Source organism: Prionailurus viverrinus, chromosome D3 (assembly GCF_022837055.1).
Source record: "Prionailurus viverrinus isolate Anna chromosome D3, UM_Priviv_1.0, whole genome shotgun sequence".
In the NCBI taxonomy this organism is placed as follows: Eukaryota; Metazoa; Chordata; class Mammalia; order Carnivora; family Felidae; genus Prionailurus; species Prionailurus viverrinus.
This window is the reverse complement of record NC_062572.1, coordinates 44,727,619-44,751,458: the sequence shown is the minus strand read 5'-3', so window position 1 is coordinate 44,751,458 and position 23,840 is coordinate 44,727,619. Positions and strand designations below refer to the sequence as shown.

The 23,840-nt window shown below is 39.3% G+C and overlaps 1 protein-coding gene and 1 pseudogene across 2 annotated transcripts in view; both read right to left on the bottom strand.

Moving 5' to 3' along the window:
• Positions 1 to 23,840, bottom strand: part of COLEC12 (collectin subfamily member 12) — a 196,195-nt gene that overhangs the window by 118,579 nt on the left and 53,776 nt on the right. The gene's annotated exons all lie outside the window — the stretch shown is intronic.
• On the bottom strand, positions 8,286 to 8,994 carry LOC125149634 (RNA-binding protein PNO1-like; annotated as a pseudogene).

The following is a 23,840-nucleotide window of genomic DNA, read 5'->3' as shown; positions in this document are numbered from 1 at the left end:
TCTGATCTTTTTGTTTATACACATTTTCAGAGTTTGCAGAAAGAAGACACCACTGGACTCACAGCCAACCAGCACAGAGGCTTCTGCTCTGTAAATATTCCTCTCACTCAGTGATTCAAAAAATATTTATTGGGCTTAGACCATCTTCCAAACACTACACCAACTAGGAGTACAAAAATGAAGATGTAGCCTTATCCTCAAGTCCAGAACACACGAATTAAAATGAATATGTGTACTATTTTTCCAAATAACGTTCTTCTTTTTTAAGAAAATAACCTCAAAAATCCTTTTGGATTTAAAGAATTAAAATGATTTAAGGAATTAAAGTTAGTTGTATCAACTGTCAGGTGTTATGATAGTTGTTCAAATATTAGCTCGCCCAGGTAATAAGACATGACGACTCATTATTAGTGCAGGTCTCCCTGGAAGAGCCTTAAGAAGTAACGTTGCAGGTAACTTGAGAAATGGGCAGATTTTTATATCATACTGGCCACACACATAGTAAGGTTGATAGTAAGATTGGTTTAGGAGCGCTCGTTTTCACTTGTTTATAATTGAGGTTGGCTGATGTGGTCCCTAATACAGGGACAGGGAAAGATGTGACCTAGAGACCTGTCTCTCCTCCTCAGGTGACAATCATGCAGGTTGAGAGAGCTAAAGGGTTCATTTGGTTTCTTGTCCCTCTTTCCAATTGGGAAGGAAAAGAAAGTGATTTTGGAATGTGCTACAGATGGTCTTTCATAGCTGCCACTAAACTCAGTTTTAAGAACAACATCTTCTAGTAAGAGAAGAAATTACACAACAAATGTCCCTGATCATTTTTCTACATAGGGCAAAAGCCCAGTTATAAATTACATCAAGTACTTAAATCATGGCATGACCTACAAGTGACCTTTTGCCTTCCGTCAGTCCAGCCAGCCTGGTGACTCCCTCCAACCACTGTCACCATGGATGCTGCATTACAGCTGAGATGGAGGGTGCAAGGAGATTTACTTACGTAACCCACAGGGCCGTCTCTGTCCCAGCCCTCCGCTCACATTAACACTAAGCAGTATATAATTTAGAAAAGGGGAAATGCGATCATAGCTTTTGCCCCCACACTGCTATGACATTCCAGGCTTTTATGTTCAGGAAGCTCCGTGTTGATCTTGGCGTCCCCATGGGTTAAAATCTTGTTTAAATGTTGCAGCCTTAGAATAGTCTTTGAGGTTTTTCTGTGTTGTTTTATAAAAGGCTTCTGCCTGATTATTTACAGATGCTGTCTCTGAGAAAGCTGAAAATAGTCTCACTACGAATGCTGAAGTTTGAACTCAGGCTTCCCTTACTATTTTATGGTGAACAGTTCAATAGCACTCACAGGTTGGGCTGGTCAACTGGCTTTTAAATGGGGTTTCTGTCAGTGTCTCCAGCATTGAGGTTTCTGTTGACTTGACCTCTGCCTGTCAAAGGAGTTATTCATATCTGTGCACTCATTCAACAAATATTTGCTGAGCCCTACTACGTGTCAGGTATTATGTTAGGGGCTAGAGACACAGGGGTGAAGACCAAGGCTCTGCCTTTGAAGAGCTCAGTCTAAGGAGAGGAAGTAAGTGTGATAAACGCTGTCACAAATGCTGGGGTCCCCTCACAGGGCACAGGGAAGGGAAGGTAAACAGGGAAGTCAGCTCAGTTACTCAATCTCTCTCCCACCTTCACCTGGCTCTGTTAGTCACAATAGACAAGGTAGGACAATCAGGTATGGTTCCCTTGTCTCAGCTTTTCCCTTCTTCATATCTGAATCAAGCCTCTGCCTCGGCGGGGCAGCGGGGGAGACATGTTCTGTAATATTTCAGATTAAGAGAGACCCAATCTTGTTCTTCAAAATCTCTAGAGAAGAACTTGGTAGAACCTTCATAAATGTGTCCACAGCACTCACTAGCTTAGGCAGACAGTTCTTCAGTCTCCATAACTATAACCCTTGAGGTAAAGTCACTCTCTTCTGCAGCAGGCATGGTGGAAAGACTGCCTCTGTGGAAGCATCTGCCCATAGAGTCCCGCTGTGGCCTGCTCCTTTCCAGGCGAAGCAGTCCTGGCCCCTCCCACCAGAGCTCGCTCAACTCCTCTCAATGCTTTCAGTGTCGGGTCCTGGACTCACTCCAAACCCTCCTTATCCCTTCTCAATTACAAAACCCAGAACTGGGCCAGGAAAGGAGTGTGCTGGGCCAAAGACTTTTCCTTCCCAATTCCTGCAAATTCCTGAGAGTCTCCACAGGCTGGTTAAATGAATCTCTTTTTACAGGATAACCAGGGGAGACTCTGGGATGACAGCACTGGGGGAAGAGGTTGAGGAGAGTAAAATACCGTTCTTACAGGTTTAATTAAGGACACATGGCCCCATGGGCATCAACATTACCACTGCTGGCACCATGAACTTCTCTCTGGAGCCATCAGGACATGTGGGTGAATATTGGAGAGGTGCTTTTGGATCAACAGTAGTGCCATAAATCACTGTTACTGAGTTAAAGACCTCTCCACGTGATTTACAACTTGCAGTAATAATGACCTGGTGAGTTTAAGAACTCACCACTCCATCTCTTATTCTAAAGTCTCTTCTTAAAGAAAAATGGACCAAATCTAAGCTGAGAGCAATAACATCACATCCCATCTTTCTATAGCATTCTTTTTATTTTCCAAAGTACTTTCCCACACGTAACTTCATCTAATTCTCACCATAGCCTTGTGCAGTGAATCTTAAATACACTAACTTACAGCTAAGGAAAGATAGGCAAAGAGGTGTTCTGTGACTTGCTCAAGATCACAGTATCACAGGAAGTATCAGAAGTTGGTCTGAAATGCAGGTTGGCCTCACCTGTCTCTTTTGTACTCTACTATTTGCAAAATATATCACAGCTTATATGGCAAATTTTCCTATCTATTATCTTATTGGTCCTCAAAACATTCCTAGCATGCAAATAAGGAACTAGCAATAAGAAAAAAAAAATGCAGAAAATAATTGTGAAAAATTCTGAAATGGATCAGAATGATTAATGGGTGTTATCAGCAGAAAACTAAGCATTGTGTGGTGCAGCCTTCCAGGTACCTGATTGTAACAACCTACTGATTATCTCATTAATGAGAGAATTAAATAAATCCTTGACACGTGTTCATTTGATATCTGAGAGTCATCATTTACCCTTTTAAAATAATCACCCTTTAACAATGGCTAACACTTCTTGAGCACTTACTAGAAGCCCTTACTAAGGGCTTTACATACACTGAATTCTCACAGCCATCAGAAGGCAGGCACTCATAATCTCCATTTTCTAGATGAGAAGATAGAGGTTTAGAAAGATTAGATAGCTTGCTCAAGGTCCCAGAGTCAGTAAAAGAGGGAATCACTTCTCTCTGAGGCCACTGCTATTGATTTTTCCTTGGGGTCTACAGTATCTGGAACTAAATAATTAGGGCAGCAAGGGTCCTCAACAGGGGTGGGCATGTGAGTTCCTCTGGAGCAATTTTGCATGGTGGTCTGCAGTTCATGCACCATGAAGTTAAAGTCATTCTCATTCTGGTTGTTGATCAACATCCTACTGATAGACAATTTCCAAAGTACTTTCCCACACGTAATGTGTACTCCATGTCATCTGTCTCTCACGCAGCATGAGTTGAGGGAAGTTAGTGTCCTGGATACAGCACTGGCCCCATAGTTAGAAGAGGTACATTCGTGGGGCACCTGGGTGGCTCAGTCGGTTGAGCGTCCAACTTCAGCTCAGGTCATGATCTCGCAGCTCGTGAGTTCGAGCCCCACGTCGGGCTCTGTGCTGACAGCTCAGAGCCTGGAGCCTGTTTCAGATTCTGTGTCTCCCTCTCTCTCTGTCCCAACCCACTCACATTCTGTCTCTGTCTCTCTCAAAAATAAACATTAAAAAAAATTAAAAAAAACATAACAAAACAAGAGGTGCATTCCTGCCCTGGCTCAGCTACTGAAAAGCAGTGTCACCCTAGACAAGACACAATTTTTCTGGTTAGTCTAAAGTAATGAAGAGCAGATGGACAAGACGGTCAAGGAGGAGGACAAATTCAGTTATGCCCACAATGCTAACAAAGACAACGTGCATGGAGTAACGTACGTGGGTCCCTGCCCTTTCAGTACTTAAATCTGGGCCTCCGGGGAGGGGAAAATCCTCATTTAAAAACTGGTAAAGAAGAAAGAATTGCAGGTCATCCAGTACACATAGGTGGAAGCGTTCTATATCTTGTCCCCATGGGCAGAACTGTCCTGGGTGATCCCCACAAGGCTGAGCCCTTTGGAAGCCTCTTCAGTGGATCTCTGGGGGTAACTCAGGGATGCAGCCCTCTTGGAAGAAAAGTGAAACTCTATGGCTGGGACTAACAAGACTGAGGCTTATCTATGTAATTACTAATCTCTAGAGGAAAAAGATCTTTTCTTATTCATCTTTGTGTCTGCTCAGTGATTGACACAGCTCATAACTAATCCTCAAATGTTCACTGAATGTAACTGAAGATAAGCCCATAGCTAGTTAAATAATTAATACAACGAACATTTTTTAGACATCTACCACATGCTTGGTATTATCCCAAATGAAGGAGATGCCAAGCCCACCGTACCACGTTCATGTGGGACATGCTCCCTGGATTCCACTTTCCTCTCTGGCTGTCTTTGGGAGATATTATTTTCTCCTTTCAAAGTTGTCTTTGGTGTTAAACTATTGTCTTTTAAAAGTGCACAATTCTACATGAACTGTTATCTGCCCTCATGGAGGGCCTACTTAATGACATTTTCCTGGGTCACCTGGGTGGCTCAGTTGGTTAAGCATCCGACTCTTGGTTTCAGCTCAAGTCATAATCTCACGGTTCATGAGTTTGAGCCCTGCATGGGTCTCCATGCGATGACAGTGCAGAGCCTGCTTGGGCTTCTCTCTCTACCCCTTTCCCACTCATGCACATACTCTCTCTCTCTCAAAACAAATTAAAAACTTAAAAGAATAAAAAGTAATGACATTTCCCAACAAATTCTGACTGAATGTTTGCCATGGGTTATGCCATGTTCTGTGTGCTGGATTAAAATGGAGAAAGTCTTTCCTCCCACAGAGTTTATGTTCATTTCAAGGTGAGACAATGTTGGGAGGAAACAGATGAAGCTAAAAGAAAACATTTTAAAAGGCATCCAAATTATAAAGAGAGAAGTAAAATTGTCTCTATTTGCAGATGAAATGATACCATACATAGAAAACCCTTGGGGTGCCTGGGTGACTCAGTTGTTTAAGCGTCTGACTTCAGCTCAGGTCGTGATCTCATCACGTTCACGAGTTTGAGCCCTGCGTCAGGCTCTGTGCTGACAGCTCAGAGCTTGGAGCCTGCTTCAGATTCTGTGTCTCCCTCTCTCTCTGCCCCTTCCCTGCTTGTGCTCTCTCTCTCTCAAAAATAAATAAACATTAAAAAAAAATTTTTTAAAAAGGAAAATCCTAAAGACCACACCAAAAAATGGTTTGACTAGTCAACAAATTTAGTAGTTGCAGGATACAAAATCAATATACAAAATCAATATACAAAAATCAGTTGCATTTCTATATATTAACAATGAACTATCAGAAAAAAAATTAAGAAAAAAGTCCCATTTAAAATTGCATCAGAAAGAATAAAACAACCTGGGAATAAATCTAACCAAGGAGGTGAAAAACCTGTACACTGAAAACTGTAAGACATTTATGGAAAACTGAAGATGACACAAATAAACGGAAAGATATTTTGTGTTCATGGATTGAAAGAATATTGTTAAAATATCCATACTACCCAAAGCAATCTACAGAGTCCCTGCAAATTCCCATCAAAGTTCCAATGGCATTTTCACAGAAACAAAGCAAACAATACTAAAATGTGTATGGAACCACAAAAGCCCGCTTGTCAAAGCAATCATCAGAAAGAACAAAGCTGGAGGCATCTGGCTCCCTGATTTCAAACTATGTCATGAAGTCATGGTGATCAAAATGTATGGTATTGGCATAAAAACACCCACACTGATCAGTGGAATAGATTAGAGGGCCTAGAAATAGGCCCACAATGATATGATCAATTAATGTATGACAAAGGAGCCAAGAATATACAATGGGAGAAGAATAGCCTCTTCAATAAATGGCCTTGGGAAAACTGACAGTCACATGCAAAAGAATGAAACTGAACCCCTATCTTAGACCATATACAAAGTCAACTCAAATTGGATTAAAGACTTGAACATAAGACCTGAAGCCATAAAACCTCTAGGAGAAAACACAGGGTATAAGCTCCTTGACATTGGTCTTAGCAATGATTTCCTGGATGTGACACTGAAAGCAAAGGCAGAAAAACAAAAATGAATACGTAGGACTACTTCAAACTAAAAAGCTTCTACAAGGCAAAGGAAATCACCAACAAAATAAAAAGGTAACTATGGAATGAAAGAAAATATTTTTAATTGGGTTATTTGGGTGTTTTGCTATTGACTTGGATGAGTCCCTTGTGTATTTTGGATATTAGTCCTTTACTGGATATGTGGTTTGCAAACTTATATTATACTAGGAAACCTTAAAAAATTGTTAGAAATCTTAACTTGAGTTTCAAAGATAAAATAAAATAACCTAAGCAATAAAAACTCACACTTTTTATATCTCTTCAGACCAAGTTAAATGATGGCAAAGAAGGTTGATTTTCATATGATTCTGTGGTAGTTCCCATTTTCAGAGAATACAGAAATCTGATCTTTTTGTTAAAAATAATTAAAAATAATTGGTTACTTCAAGTTACTCATTGAATAACTCCAAGTGGTCAGAACAGATGCCACGGATTGCTCAGCAATCTATTATCATGGCTAAAAAAGTGACTGACTAGAAATGATATCCAATTGATACATACAGACACATGTCTGTGGGAGCTCATTTAAAAGGAATTAAATAATGTATTATTCCCCTAATGAATCAGCATTGCATTTAATTAGGTAACTAAACACTGTATCTTTTTTTTAGACCTAAATTAAAAATTATAAGCCAATATAATTTGGGAGAATAATAATTAAGACACCACACTATATATAATGGCTTTCCATTAAGATTTCATTAACTTAATGTTTTTCTCCCTTTGGATTAAATTACATCAGGCCAAAATGAACTTGCCCTAGAGCAAATTTTCTAAGGAATGAATGTAACATTTACTAGGAAAGACAAACACAGTAAAAGAATTTTTTTTTTAGATATTTTTTAGCCAGATGGAAGGCTTTACTTTAAAAATGTAAAAGGTCATAAAAGCCCCCTTTTGGGGGGCAATCATAATTTTTTTAATAGGCCAAAGTGAATATTCTTAACATACAAATGTGACTTTTAATTCTTTAAAATGCAGTGGGGAGTCAGTTTTCCTTAACAGTAAGAAGGAAAATCCCTCTGAGATTATGAAGCCATAGAATTTGAGACTAAAATTTGCTCACATCAAGATGCTGTTAGTTAGCCATGTGCTTCATGTATGTGTTTTCTTAATGAAAGCATTTTGTCTCCCCACTAGTAAGGATGCAGATTTCAAAGTATTTACACTATTGTTAGAATAATGTGTGCCACACGAGACAACCTCTATACATGGCAGATTTGATAAACAACGCAACTATTTTCTTATGCAATTCATTACCAACACAAGCTAGCAGAGAATATGCACCAGAGTGAAAGAGAAGGTAGGACTGTGTGATGGTAGATGTCAATTCGAATGTCTGATTTAGGCCAATGTGAATAATGAAATCTTAGTGAACAACCAAATAGGGAGAGAAGCCCTACAATCTATGAGTGATTTCCCATCACCTTATCTATTGCATCTAAGCACTCTTTACTCGCTAACCCTTATTGCCCTTATTTTCTTTAGTGAGATGATTCTTTCAATTATACTCCAGAGACAAGAAATGTTTATCAATTTATAACAGTTATACATTCATAAATAAATTTATGAATTCATAAAGGACTATTTAAACAATGTTTTCCTCCAATAAAAGAATTATTAACTATGCATATCTTTTCTTTAAAATGAAGTGATAAATTATAAATAATGTATAAGTATAATAACGGTACTAAATTTAGATATGGAAATTACCCTCAAAGCTGCTGGATGTGAATAATCAAACCTTTTCTATTTATGCTTCTGGCTGAGAACGAAACAAGTGATGGAGACTTAAAGAAATGGAAAAATCCTTCACATGGTTTCTTGTGACCATGAGTGGAGGGCAAAGTCTTTCTCTCTAGAGTCCAAAGACAAGATAAAATGTCTGTGATTTGAAATCAGAATGAATCTGCTGCTCCACTAACCATGGCTTGAGTATTGCCATAAACCTCTGATGGAGGATTCCCCAGTATGAGGTTGCAAATGGCAGTTCTTGCCATCTTGATATTTTGTAAAGAGCCAAGGATGTGAACCTTCACATCAGCCAAAATTACCCTTGTCCATGTCACACTCTCTGTGGTGAATTTGGGTGGTTCCTCCTTTGCCAGTGATTCTTCCTATTGCCCCACACAGGTGGTCTCCCTTTAGGGTCATCACATCTGTAATTTCAAAAGACTCTAGGAAAAGGTCACCCAACCTAATGAGGGCAAGTATGTCCTCCACCTGAAACCCAAGAGAAAGGCTTTCACAAAATCAGCTGCTTTTGTCAAAATACTAACGTCCTTGGTTTCTTTACAAGTCCTGATTCCACATTCCTGAATTTCAAGGTAAAGCGTATCTGAAGTCACAAATGTTCTACAATAGGAGTAAATCTCTGCATCCGGTCTCTTTTAATGGCATGTATCTGTTAGCTGGGACTGGAATTTTCCTTGTTTCTTCTTTCCCACCTAGGAATCCACGGCCCGAGAGGGGTGGGAAACCGGGCCTCCCTGCGGCCGGGCCTCTGCCTGCCTTGTCCATGCGGCTGCTGTTTCCCTGGGCCCCTGGGCCATCCTGGCGGGTGACCTGGGTGAAGCTGTCCTCAGCCCTGGCGCTCTGTGCCTCCATCCTCGGAAGAATTTTTCCAGTCCCAACTTGTGCTTCTGGCTTGAATGCGTGTGCGCTGCCCTTATTGCCCCTATTTTAATTCACAGCTCTTATCACTGCCTGGCATCACAGGTTTATTGTTTATTAGTTTATTTCCTGTCTCTCTCAGTAGAATGTAAACTGTCTCAGGCTGGGTTCTGGTTTGCTCACTGCTGCATCCCCAGCTCCCGGAACAGGACCTGGCACATGGAAGTTATCAACAAATAAATCCTTTGGAGAACTACAGACTCTGTACCTAGATAACTTTGCTTATTAATTACCCCTATTTTAAAAACTTTTATTTTTCCAGAGCTCTTTCCTAACTGCCTAATTACTTACTAGTGAATAAATTATTTATAGTGCATTTGAAAGATAATGTTCCCTTTCACTTACATGTTACATTTGAAGCTTACAGTGAATTAAAAATCTCTAAGGTTTTATTTGTACAACAAAACTGCTAAGAATATGAGAATAAATGGGCTAAGCTCAATTTATTAATCCAACTGAGTATATAAAAAGTAGAAATTTAAATTCTTTAATTTAAATTTAAAACTTCTTTAAATTAAAAAAATTTTCAAATAGTCGACTTTAAATTATTTTCAACCTACCTTCATATCACCACAAAAAACAATTACCGTACAGACACAAGTCCACCTGAAGATCTGAATATTCTAGGGGCACCTGGGTGGCTTAGTTGGTTAAACATCCAACTTCAGCTCAGGTCATGATCTCACGGTTCATGAGTTCAAGCCTTGCATCGGGCTCTGTGCTGACAGCTCGGAGCCTGGAGCCTGCTTCAGATTCTCTGTCTCTCTCTCTCTGCCCCTCCCCTCCTTGTGTTCTCTTTCTCAAAATAATAATAAACTAATAATAATAATAAACATTAAAAAAAAGAACTGAATATTCTAAAAAAGGGAAAACTTTCACTGTAAAGTCATCATCATGTGAAAGAATATTTTTAGGACCCAAATGGAGAACAAGTAATAAAACTAGTTTTCCCAGGGGTGCCTGGGTGGCTCAGTTAGTTAAGGGTCTGACTCTTACTTTTGGCTCAGGTCATGATTTCAGGGTTGTGAGTTAGAGAAGCCCCAAGATGGGCTCTGTGCTGAGCATGGAGCCTGCTTGGGATTCTCTCTCTCCTCTGCCCCTCCTCCTCCCCTGCTCCTGTGTACTCTCTCCCTCTGTCTTCCTCTCTCTCAAAAAAAACAAAAAACAAAAAACAAAAAAACCAAACCAAAACAAATAAACAAACACTAGTTTTCCTGACAAGTGTTTTGCTAACCAAAAGGACCAAAATTTTTAAAATACAGAATGATCCCCTGATGGTACCCTTCATCATCTTTCCATGTAAACGGTTGTCCACTTTGTATTTGAGTGGCAACATATAGGAACCATGATCACATCATGTGGCCTCTTACAGCCGGTCAATACATTTTATCTTGACAGGCTTACTATGTGGGATTTGCATTCAGCGCTTCGTTCTCTGCATCTTGTCTTATACTGAAGATTCTTCAGGACGAGAATCATGCCTTATTCACGTTTATTTCTTGAGGCACTTTGGAGAGTGCCTCGTACACACTTGGTATTCAATAAAATCTTAATTGAATGAATGAGTGACCCATGGAATGTAGAGGAGGAAGGAGAGAATAAAGGACCACTGAGGTGTCTAGCTTGGGTAAATTGAGGAAAGTGGGAACTCATGAGGAGGAGTCTACTGGGAGCAAGCTAATGAGTTTGACTTTGGATGTGTTGAGTTTGAAGTGCTATTGTATCTCTGGGTTGGGGTATCCAGTGAGTAATTGGAAAAACTGGGCCACAGCTCAGGAAAAGTACCAGAGCGCCTTCTCTCACATTCATTGGTTCTTGGTTCCTTCCAACGTACAGAGGGTTATGCTAGAAAAACAGCAGCAACAGTAGTAGTAGTGATGATGATGATACATGCTAACACTTAATGAACCATTGCCATGTACCAGGCATTATGCTAAGAGTTTATATACATGATTTTATTTAACTGTTACAGAAACCCAATGAGGTAGTTCTGGTATTATCTAGGGAGGTTGAATAGCTTGTCTGTTGTCACAAGCCTATACCTTAATTATTTTACAAAAATCCAAACAAACCCAAGAAACCTTGAAGAGTATATAAGGAGAGTACTGCCATCCTGAACTCTACATATCTTTTCTATTTGTTCCTCTACATGCAGGTCTGGAACTGTTTCCACAATGAACCTGGGCTTGATTATGGCCATTCACTAACCTCATTAATTTATTAATTCATTTACTGACAAGTATTTATTCAGTTCCACATACTATGTTAAGTGCTTACACCTACATTAAAACAAGTACTAAAATAATGTTATCACTAACAATAAAAATCAAAGATATAACAGTAAAAGAAGCAACAGACGACATAGACATTCCTACTACAAAAGGAGCCTGGGTGTCCAAGAATTCACACTCAGCTCAGCTACTGCTAATCTGACTAGGAAACCTCATTTAGCTTGGCTGGGTCTCAGACTCCTTATATAGAAGCTAAGGGGGAGTTCTGCTGTATTGCCAGTGTGAAGATATAAATTGTTTCTGAACCATTTGATATATTAGAAAACAATTTGAGCATAACATGAATTTCACTTTGTTGCTAATGCAAAATTTCTTCTGTGACAAACACTAAGTGAATGCAGAAAACGTCATCCAGCTGAATTGAGCCATGTGCAAATACACAAAATGCGCAGTGTGTGTGTGTGCCTCCCCCCCCCCCCATTTTAAACACCACCCAGCTACCTCAGTTCCCTGTGTGTTGTGAGCCATTCCCATCCACATCTGGTGTTAGAACTTTCTATCTGATATCAGATAACCTTCCTTCCACCCTTTCACAAAACTCACAAGCTACAACCCTTTCAGTATCTACCTCCTCAAACAAACTTTTCAACATAAAGTGCCACATTTACCATAGTATTTACATGCTTCTTAACATGTGTTTCTTTAACGTGTATAAAACTGTGCTAATCTTTTTACAGAATCTTATCTTTTTTAAAAAAACATATGTCACTGGTGAAGTCTTCGAGTGTTGTGCCCTGTGCCCCTTACCCTACGTTTCCCATTAGCCTGTGGTTTTTATCACATGATTTTGCATAGTGCAGTGGTTTTTAGGAAGGCAATATGCTGCATGATAGCAGAACTGACTGTACTCGGATCATGCTTAAATTTAATGTTCAGTTCTGCAAAACTTCACTATGTCATTCCTAGATTGAATGTTTACCTTTGATAGTCCTTTAAACAAATCTTAACATGCTGAATCACATCAACAGGAGGCTGAAAATAAAAAGAAATTAAGTATGAACTTGTTTCTTCCCTCCTATAAGGGAAAAAAGGACCAAGTCATACCATTTAAATGACCACACATTTGCTGTCCATTTTGCTACTCCCTCAGGAAAAGCACCTACTTCCTTACATTTGAAAATTCAGCACTTTAGAAAGGCTGGCCCTTGGTTTCCTACACAATCAATCAAGGATGCTTGGGGCTTCATGTAAGGTAGGACTGGTATGGGCCCAAGAAACTTAATATAGTCAGAAGATTACTGGCGTGTGGCTGCCAGTTTTTTCTCTGAGACTCCTATGGCAACTGAACAGCTGGCTTCTTACGAGATTCTGGCATCCCGAGGAGGCCCTGAAGTCAAGTTATTGCTTAGCCCAGAAGCCGATCAGCTCTAGGAGTCACCACTTGTGGAAGACAACACAAGGTTTTAGAGGCCGGTCCTGATCATCACCTCCTAAATCTAGGTCTGCTCTGTTTCTTAAAAGGCTGGAGAAGAGATCTGCTGTGGCAGGTGGTAATCTTCTGAATATAATCATGGGAAAAAAGAGAAGAAAGAAGGAAGTTTAGGGGTGCCTGGGTGATTCAGTTGGTTGAGCGCCCAACTTCAGCTCAGGTCATGATCTCACAGTTTGTGGGTTCGAGTCCTGCACTGGGCTCTGTGCTGACAGCACATAGCCTGGAACCTGCTTCAGATTCTATGTCTCCCTCTCTCTCTCTGCTCCTCACCCGCTTGTTCTGTCTCTCTCTCTCCCTCTCAAAAATAAATAAACATTAAAAAAAAATTGTTTTAAAAAGAAGGAAGGTTAAGTACCCTGCAAGATTGTCCATAAAAATCAAACTCATATCCCAAAAGGGAGTCATTACACAATCATAGGATGCCATCTTATTACTACTAATACTATAATACTACTGAACTATTATCCATATATCATTAAGCCATTCTTACTGGCTGGGAAAAAGGAACAGGAATTATTAGAATATATGCTTTCCACTGATGATGTAAAACTGTGAAAGAACATGCCAACCACTGAAAAGTGGTTCAAAGCATCATTTGAAAATGGAAGAAATAAAGGAAGATACACAGTGCTTAAAACTGAAGATGTTTTAAAAATACATAAACTGATAATGGTTGATAATGACCCAGAGAGATAAATGTGATACACGGTATTTCCATGACAAATCTCCATAATTGGGGGTGACATGCTTTCACAACCAACCTTGCACTAGGTTTCTATCACCCATGTTTCTATATTGTATGAGCAGCCACATCTAGCTTATTCTTCCTCCACAAGGCCTCTCCCGGCCACTCTTCCTCACTGTCCTGATCAGCTCAGGCTACCACCATCTCATGCCAAGTGGGATGCAATGGTTGTCAAACTCAAACCCCTATCTGAGGTACCTCCTCTCTTATCACTTCCCTACTCACACAGCCATCAAAATTATCTTCCCAAAATTCATATTTGAAGCTTACTTTCTCTTCTGCAATCACACAATGGCTACCTTTTCCTTACAGAAGTCTTTGGATGGGTTTTAGTGCAAACATCATCTCCACTGCACCCCACTGTTCTGGTCTAAACTATCTTTTCCTGCTTCATCTCCCATCCTGGCCATCCCTACATTCCCCAGTTGAGCCAAAACACTTGCCATTCACAGAAGTGTCCTACATGGCCCCTGCTCCAGGCCAATGCTCAGCCTAGGTTGACTAGCAGCTTTCTGGTGTCATTTAGTACTTATTCCTGATACTGTAATTCTCTTCACTTACACTTCCCTAGCTGGATTCTGAATTTGTTAAAGATTTTAGCACCCAGCACACTCTCTTGCACATAATGAACACTATTAATATTCACTAAATGTAATTAGGCTGAACTTATAAAAGAGAAAGGATGAGAAGTTAAATTCATAGAAATATATGGCTGACATATATCTGAAGTCTCTTTTTATACATAGCTTTTTCCTGAATATTCTGAGGTAGACAAAACATTCAGAATTTTGCCTGCTCGATAAGAATCCTTCTGGATATCTAAAATCTGAATATTGCATTATACTGAATAGCCTCCTACACATAAGTTGAAGACACTTATTTGTTCTCAAAACACAACAAGTGTCCAAATATAATGACTATTATTTTGATGGGTTAGGCTAAAGAATTTCCTGAACTTTGCACTCTTGTTTCTGATAACACACAACAGAAATCTGCACTGAAATCTAGACTCTTCATCTTCTGTTCACAGCAACTGTCCACAAAAGACTCTGATTGTGTTTCTGGCAGTCAGATATTCTTAATAACTGTTCACCTTTCCCCTCTGGTCTTCCATGTGTCTGTGTCGTCTCTGGAGAGAATTTAAGTCAGAATCCGTGACTAATGTGCATAGTATGTCAGCCAGACTATTGCTACGAAATAAGCTCCAGCTAGCTAGCCATCAACTCTTTGTTGCTTCTTGGTCAAGTTACTAGACTGCATGAAAAAACACTACTTAGTGATTAAAATACTGCTCAAATAGGCCCTGCTCTGCCACAGGACTAACTAGACAAAGGGGTCTTTCTCAGCTAGAGATCGGTTTATTTTACAGGTAACAAAGGAAAAAAGAAAGGGTGGCTTTCAGGAATTTAGATGTGGGACTCTACGGTGTAAATGTAGTTTGGTACAGACATCTCATAGATCTCTTCTGTGTTCAACTGGGATTTTCAGGCCTTACTTCCAGTTTATCTGGGAGTCACCTGAATCAAAAGTCACAACCAGAGGTAGCCATCACAAGGAAGCATGTAGATTTCCTCTAAAGAGCCATAGAAGAGTTTTATGTTGTTCTTTGATGATCTTACATGTGTTCATCTTTCCTTCACAACCAGACTGCATGTTTCCTGAGGCCAGGTTCCATGTTTTATGTTTTGTTTGTATTCCTCAGGCCGACAGAGTCGCCAGTGTTGAAATATATAGCACAAGCTCATTAAATATCTTCAACTAATTGATTTTGCTATAGAAAGTAGCACACTACTTGTGTCTTTCAGAGATTTCTAGCTCATGACTAGAAATAACCACATATTTATATGACCCAGCAGCTTCTGAGGTGAAAAGCATTCCCTGAGTAGAATAAAATTGAAGATGGAGGGGGTGGGGGGCAGTAGAGGAAGGGAGTCAGCAGTCACTGAGGAGAAATTACAAAAATTACAGTAGGCTGTCTTGGCCCAAACCAGGGACTCTCTAACCAGGACTCTATATTTTCAGAGAACAGCTCCATTAAATATTGATGATTGGACTCTGAAAGCCCTAGAATTAAATTCCAATCCTGTTTTAATTTTATGGGCTATGCAACATAAAGACCGAGGAAGAACATCTGGGCCACTGGGCCACATGCACATGTTCACAGCTGGAAGAGATCATAGATGACCCAAGTTAAATTAGCTTCAGGGTGGCCACCTGCACCACATTTTTATTTCTCTCAAATTCTTTCCCCTGCCCATTTTGACCTGTCCCATGACTCTCCACTTAAACCGAATTTTTTTTAAAGTCTATTTCCGTAGTCTCTTTTCTCTCATACTCTCGAGTTGGTTTTCATTGCATTGGTGGTGTATGTGCACACACATGGAATGAGGCACTTGCATCATTTGCTCAGTTGATAGCTGGTTGAGTTATCTTTCTTTAGTATATTCCTAAGTACAATTAGAAAGGACAGGAAATGACTCCAGGGCTAAAAGTTTTATTCTGATTTGGGTAAGTGGTTTGAGTCAACCCAGATGGTGATACTTCATGTCACAGCATGTGACTAAAAAGAAAAGTCTTTGGAGAAATAATAGGAATGACAAGAGCTTGCATTTACTGAGCCCTTACCAGATGCCAGGCACTTTCTCCTAAGCTCTTTTGCATCTATTAATTCACTTAATGGACTATTTGAGCTACAAAAATGGGTTTTAAAACAAGTCTCCAATATTTCTCTAGCAACTAATAAAACAGACTAAGGAAAGTAGAATTTAAAGCTTTGACCTGTCATCCCAAAGCACACATATTTCTGAAGAAATATAATTTTTAGAAATTTATAGTCTACATACACATGGTACATGTATATAGTTGAGTATAATTCAGCTTTGAACTCTGGGATATATTTTGAGTTTAACTTTTAAAAAAATGATAAAAGGGGTAAGATGACATATGTGCTAGATTGTAAAGTAAAAGCCATATTCTTAAATGAATGTAAAAAAGAAATTAATTTGGCCATAGAGATACTGTTGGATCTAGAAAAGTAGACATGAGTGATTTCAGATGTTATACTCAGAATGCCAGCATAAACCTTACTCTCTTACAACCCGGGCTGACAAATAAATTAATAACTTACTTTTCTTAACTCCTTTCTTCCAAGTTGATAGCTTAGCCTCAAATATAAAATTGTACTATATCATGGAGCTAAAATTCATTCTAAATTTTAATATACTCAATATTTCTGCCAACTATTATTTTTAAACACATTAAAATCTTAAGTGAACATATGTCATTTTATTTGCAATACTTTAAAAATTTACACATCAAGTTTAGCTGTGCTTTATAAAAAAAGAAGAGATACAATGCAAGATCAAAAACTCTCATTCCGCAAAATCCCAAGCACCCCACATCTACAAACTTTCACTGAATCTCTCTGAATAGTCACAGAAAGAACAGAAGAAAGAACAGACTAGAAGTCTGGGGGCAAGGCCATAATTATGGGAAGTTAAAGAAGCAGCTGGCAGGAAAGAATAATAAATAAAGGAAGCAGGACTTATAATTTTGGATAGGAACTGGCTGTTCCTATTAACATGCCTCAGCTATCTGGGAAACTTTTTCCAGAATTAACTCAAACTTCTCTACCTTCCTCTGACAGTGCCCTTGCTCTGAGAAATCAAGGGCATCTCCTCATTCTTTGTAAATACTTCCACAATGGCACATTCTTCACTGTTTTATAATTATTTGTTTCCATGTATGCCTTTTCCTCAAAACCATGAACTTAAAAAAGAGATTTTTTTTGTTTCCTTCACAGGCACTGTCCGTATGCCTATACCAACCAAAATAGTAGCTCATCTGAAGATGAGCTTAATAGTATTTGTTGCATAAATGAATGAATGAATGAATGAATGAATGAATGAACAAGCAAATGGAAAGAGGTAATTAGGCTGGCAAGGGAGAGAAAACCTAGAACACAGAGAAGAATACCCTCACAGCCACAACAATTCAAATTTTCTGAACCTCATGGTTTCCAGAAGTATGAAGTTTTTTCATTTTTCCAACTTTCTCTCTCTCTACCTACCTAACAATGCATATCGAGATATAATTCACATACCATCTATTTGGAGAAAAGCACATGCAGTAATAATAATTAGGAAATACTGCTAATACCTTACATTTAAATAGAGTTTTACATAAAATCATTTTCAATATGTTAATGCACTGGATTCTCCCAACATTTCTTAAGCACCCGACTTCGGCTAAGGTCATGCTCTCTCAGTTCGTAAGTTCGAGCCCCACATCTGGCTCTGTGCTGACAGCTCACAGCCTGGAGCCTGCTTTGGATTCTGTCTGTCTGTCTCTGCCCCTCCCTTGCTTGTGCTCTCTCTCAAAAATAAAAAATAAACATTAAAAAAACATTAAAAAAAAACAGACAAGCATATCAAAACTACCGTGTGATACAGTGAATGCCATAATAAAAGAATGTAAAGTCTCTCTCAGCATTATCATTCTGATTTCCTTTACCATTTCTTTCTCTTAAAATGAAGTTCTGGAATCTAATAACAAAATATTGCCTCTGATGACCATCATCAGGAAATGGGAAGTGTTACACACAGGGATTCTGAGCCTGTGAGCCAGTGCTATTCTCCTCAATGATGGGGATGTCTAAGGAGTCAGTCAGACAAGGATGCAAAGAATGAAGAAGAGGTTACCAAGTGTGAAATGTAGACTGGCATTTCCTTTCCTTCATATTCATGCTGTGGCTCTCTGATTTTCCATCACCACAATATTTCCTATAGAGATGGATTATAAAATTCAAGTCTTCGATTGTGACATCTACATAGAGGGCATTTGAATATTTATCTGCAGCCATGACTTCTCTCCTGAGCTCAGTAGATGGATCCACCTCTTTGTGGATACTTCTACTTTAAAATCTTGGGGCGCCTGGGTGGCGCAGTCGGTTAAGCGTCCGACTTCAGCCAGGTCACGATCTTTCGGTCCGGGAGTTCAAGCCCCGCGTCGGGCTCTGGGCTGATGGCTCAGAGCCTGGAGCCTGTTTCTGATTCTGTGTCTCCCTCTCTCTCTGCCCCTCCCCCGTTCATGCTCTGTCTCTCTCTGTCCCAAAAATAAATTAAAAAAAAAAAAAATCTTACCGTGACCTCACGTTGTTTACCTCAAATTAGGTAACAGCAACAGATTACCTCACAAGTGTTCCTGATTCCAATCTTTCCTTTCTTTTAACCCATTTTATACACTAGCATATACAAATGCTCCTAAAACAGAGGTTTGTAGTATGCCTTCCACTACGTGACAGCATCCAAACTTTCTAAGCTGATCTGCAATGACCTCCTACTCTCACTCATGGCAGGTTACCGACATACTGGATTGGAGCAGAGGCAGAAGCTTGCCTCTGGCACTTGATTGCCATGACCTTGGGCAAATAGCTGAGCCTGCTAGGACTGAGTAAAAATCCCATGCCAATGTATAGCCCCAGAAGTAAGAAAGGCTTACTTCCTAGGTTTTCTATGTTCCTGCCCTTTGTTCTTTGCATATCCTGCCTCTCCAAAGTGAGTTCAAGTATCACCTTGCTTGTGAAACTTTCTTCAAGTACTCTGGCCCAGAATGACTTCTGCTTTTTCCAAACTCCCAGGACCTTTACTTCCAGCTCTTTTCATAATCCTAGAGCCATCTCTTGGAAATCTAGAAGTCACTGTCAAGAGTTCATTTGGTCCAGTCACTTGCTGGCTGGAGAGTTACCTCTTTTTACTGATCACCCGAGGCTGTCTCATATACAATCCATAGTGTTCACTAATTTTCTATATGTGTGTTAACATGGAATATATATATATATATATATATATATATAAAATATGAAAAATATGTATTCTGTACATGCATATTCTCTTTCCAACTAATGCATGAACTCTCCAAGAACAAGTACTTCTCTAATATTTCCCATAGCACCTAAAACAACATATGTACTTGAGTACTGAACTGACTTTTAAGTATCTTCAGATTGGAGTTAAATTATTGGTCAAAATCTCCAAATCTGGAAAAATGGATGCATTAATTTTTCATGGCTGAAAGAAACCACGGGTCAAACCTGGAAGAAACTCAGTTAGCTTGCATCTCACTTTCATGTCTTTCAGTTAGTAAAATAAAACCATTCCTTTTATTTAAATATCCTCTTGGGCCTTCTATTGAAATGGTGGTTAAGAACAGTTGGCTCTGGAAGTGTGGCTGTCCTCAGGTTTTCACGGGAATGTGCATCTGTTGGCGAACCCTGAGGTACTCTTGGTTCCCAATATGTGCCTGTGTGCCCTTAATGGTGCTTAATGGTGCAGGGTGAGGGGAAGGGGAACCACTGGAAATGAATCATGGAGGCTGGAGCATAAGAATAAGGGTTAGATTATGATGGGAAAGAGAAAGCAAAGAAAGGAACATGCTCCAAACTTTTGTTCAAACATCCTTATCAGAAACAAAGTAATGAGAAAATGTCCTTCAGTATATTTATTTTATATATGTGTGTGTGTGCATATAGGCGTGTATATAGGTATACACACACACATACATACATATATATGTGTATATATACACACCCACTATGTTTGTCCATATTAAATAGTATTACAGTTTAAATGTCCTTTTCTTTTGTCAAATAAAAATCAACCACGTTCATACTGCACTTTGTAGATCACTGGTATAAAGTCTAGACTCCATAGCTAAGAGCTGGTCCAGTGCAAAGGCTACGGTGGGTGAAAATGCTGACATAATTGAAACAACATGCCATGTGCACAGCTAATAAAGCCATGCTCCCACTTCAGCTTCAACGGTCCTGCCAGAACACCCTCTGTGCAAAGAGCCTCAGGACTGCCCTGGCCCACACCCACTTCACCTCCAGCCATCCCACCAGGGCAGCCTCAGCACAGTGTACCCCAGGACCCCCAGCCCACACCAGCCATAGCCCTAACCCGCCAGCCAAATTCGCCAAGTACACATGGTCTACATAAGGGACAACCATCCACAAGACCATTCCTTCAAGTTTAGAAGTAGCTGTTCAGCCTAAATCATAGAAACAAACACAGAAGGTCAGGTAAAAGGGGGAGACAGAGGAATATACTCCAAAATAAAGAGTAAGACAAAACCTCAGAAAAAGAACTAAATGAAACAGAGATAAGCAATACACCTGACAAAGAGTTTAAAGTAATGATTGTAAAGATGCTTAGCAGGCTGAGGCACTTAGGTGGCTCAGCCCAGCATCAGGCTCTATGCTGAATGTGGAGCCTGCTTAGGATTCTCTCTCCCTCCCTCTGCCCTTCTTGCCCCACTCATGTGCTCTCTCTCTCTTTCTAATATAAAAACTAATAATAATAAAAAAAGATGCTCATCAGGCTGGAGAGGAGAGTGGAAGAAATCAGTGAGAACTTCAGCAAAGAGATAGAAAATATAAAAAATATAATAACAAAGCCATGCAGATAGAACCCTGAGCCCATATTTACACTGCAGTGTAAACATAAAACATCAGAAGTAGTCTTGATATGAAATTAATTTATTTTTGAGACATGATATTCCCAGAAGTGGCTTATAGTCCTGACACTCTCAACTCTTTCTGAAGCAATATATATATGTTTTGCTTCTTCGTGTTGTTTTGTTTCGTTTGGTAGAGGGGAAGCAGGAGATCGGATAGAACAGGGAAAGATAAAGTTAAAATACAAGTACAGGTATGAAAAACAAGAAAACTATTTTTCTCCCATGTGAAAACAACTTAAAAAAATTTTTAATGTTTATTTACTGTTGAGAGAGAGAGGCAGGATGCAAGCAGGGGAGGGCAGAGGGAGAGGGAGATACAGAATCTGAAGCAGGCTCTAGGCTCTGAGCTGTCTGCACAGAGCCTGACGTGGGGCTCGAACTCCCAAACCATGAGATCATGACCTGAGCCGAAGTCGGACGCTTAACTCACTAAGCCAACCAGGCACCCCTGGAAATAACTTTTATTTTAAAAATTATATATCTCTATATAAATGAGATATACATATGATATTTCCATATTGCCTTAAAGCAAGAAATTTAGCATTGTCAGGAACAATATCCTGAAAGCATCTCACCAGGTCTCATACTCACAATAAATGCAATTCTCCAAGCTGCCTGCAAGATCTGACAGAAGGGAACATGTACAACACTTTTCGGGATCTAGGCAAATACTCCTTGATTTGTTATGTTTTGTTTTTATTTTGCCCATTTAAGCTACTTTTACTCATTAAGATACTTTTTTTTTTTTTACATATGACTTTAAAACAGAAGTCAACTCTGACTTGTTGCCCTCTTCTTACGACATTCACAGTTTGTTTCTTCCAGTTGGAAATGTTTTTCCCACGTGATGTTTGCACTCTGAGGGGAACATATAATAAAGTAATCAAACCTGACCGGGACAACAATTTTCATATGGAGAACAGAATGCCAGGGAAAAAGTGCCAGATCATACAGCAACATGCACTTGTTCTTTCAATGTGGCATAAAGTATGCATCAGCAGATTCCAGCTAGTGTGGATTTCAGAGCACCTGGGGAAAAACCTTATCAGTCTCTCCTGAGTTAAAGCTACATTTCTCAGCCTTGCTCCTTTTAAGTGGTAGATGTTACCTATGTTGTATGTCAGCTCTTACTCATTTCAATGCCAATTACTCATATCTGTGAAAGTTCTAATAGGGATGGACTGACATTTAACTTTTTTTTTTAACAGAAGAGCTTTGTTGAGATATAGTCACATACCATATAATTCACTCATTTCAAGTGTTCAATTCAAGGGTTTTTAGTATAGCTGTGCAACCATCACAATAAGCAATTTGAGAACATTTTTATCACCCAAGAAAGAAACCAAATACCCATTAGCATCCTCCAGCTCCTGCCCCACCCCACCCCATCCCTAGCAACCACTCTACTTTCTGTTGCTATAGATTTTCCTGTTCTGACACTTCACATGAAAAGAATCATTTTGTGTATGATTTCTTTTGTTAACATAATATGATCAAGGTTCATCTATGCTGAAGCATGTACCAGTACTTCCTTTTTATAACTGAATAATATTCCATTTTATGGATTATACTACATTTTATTTATCTATTCATCAGTTAATAACACTTGGGTTGTTTCTCCTTTTTGGCTATTATGAATAACGCTACTATACGCATTTGTGTGCAAATTTTAGGTGGACATGTTTTCATTTCATATCTAGGGGCTGAATGGCTGAGCCATATAAAAACTCTATGTCCAATCTTTTGAGAAACTACCAGACACTTACCTTCTTGTTGATGTAAACAAGTTTTGTAAACAAAATCAAATGTGAAATGCAAAAAGAAAAAAAGGAATATTCTGCCCCTTTTCTAAAATAATTTCCAACCTTTCAACATTTCAGGACTATTTGCATAAAATTTTTACTATGTTACTGGCAAATTATCGTCTTCTTAGAGCAATTTCAGTTGATATTATGTATATTGCAACATTCTGTCAGCCATTTATTTGTATTAAGCAACCATAAAAGCAATCAAAAGCCTTAATTTAATTCACATTTTCCATTTGACTTCTCCCTAATCATTGTGAATTATTTTAGCCATTTTTCTTTAGAATATAAGATCTTTGAGTGCATATGCACATTAATAGGCTTCCAAAAAAAGTATGCGATTATCTTTGACAGTATGCTTTGAGTGCTCAGGACCACCTTCATAGTTATTCTTGATCATAAGTATTGGTTTATCTTCCCATGTTCAAGATACTGACTATTGATGGGCTCTTCTAGCTCATGTGATTGGACAGAGTGACTTCCTGCTGAGAATTACATGCCCATTAAGTTAGATTAAAACATGCTGAATCCCTCTTTATGAAAGACTTTTCACACTGTATAGATAACACATGCATTCAGGCCTTCTCCTTGGCTTATGGCCTTTGTTAACCAACAAAAATGGTTATATTTTAGTAAATACTTTTTCTATTCGTAATTTGGGGTCAGCCATGGTTGTACCATCTAAGAAATACTTGGATCAGTGGTACCTTCGTATATGGAGACATACCTTGCTCCTCTGAGCAGGATCTGACTTCATCAGAAGGCAATCAGATCTCCACTCAACCTCCCCTGGGCAGCATGAATGTTCTCCATTTCTCATGGGGGTTGAGGCAAAGCAGAGTAGCCTACCACTTCTCGAAATTCACCATAGTTCTTCCTAGCAGGCTGAATGGCGGCCACCCAGTCTGTCTTCTTCAATAGAATTTAATGACTTCACCAGACCAAGTGAAACAGATCCACCATAGAAGCACTCCAGGAAAAACAGCAGA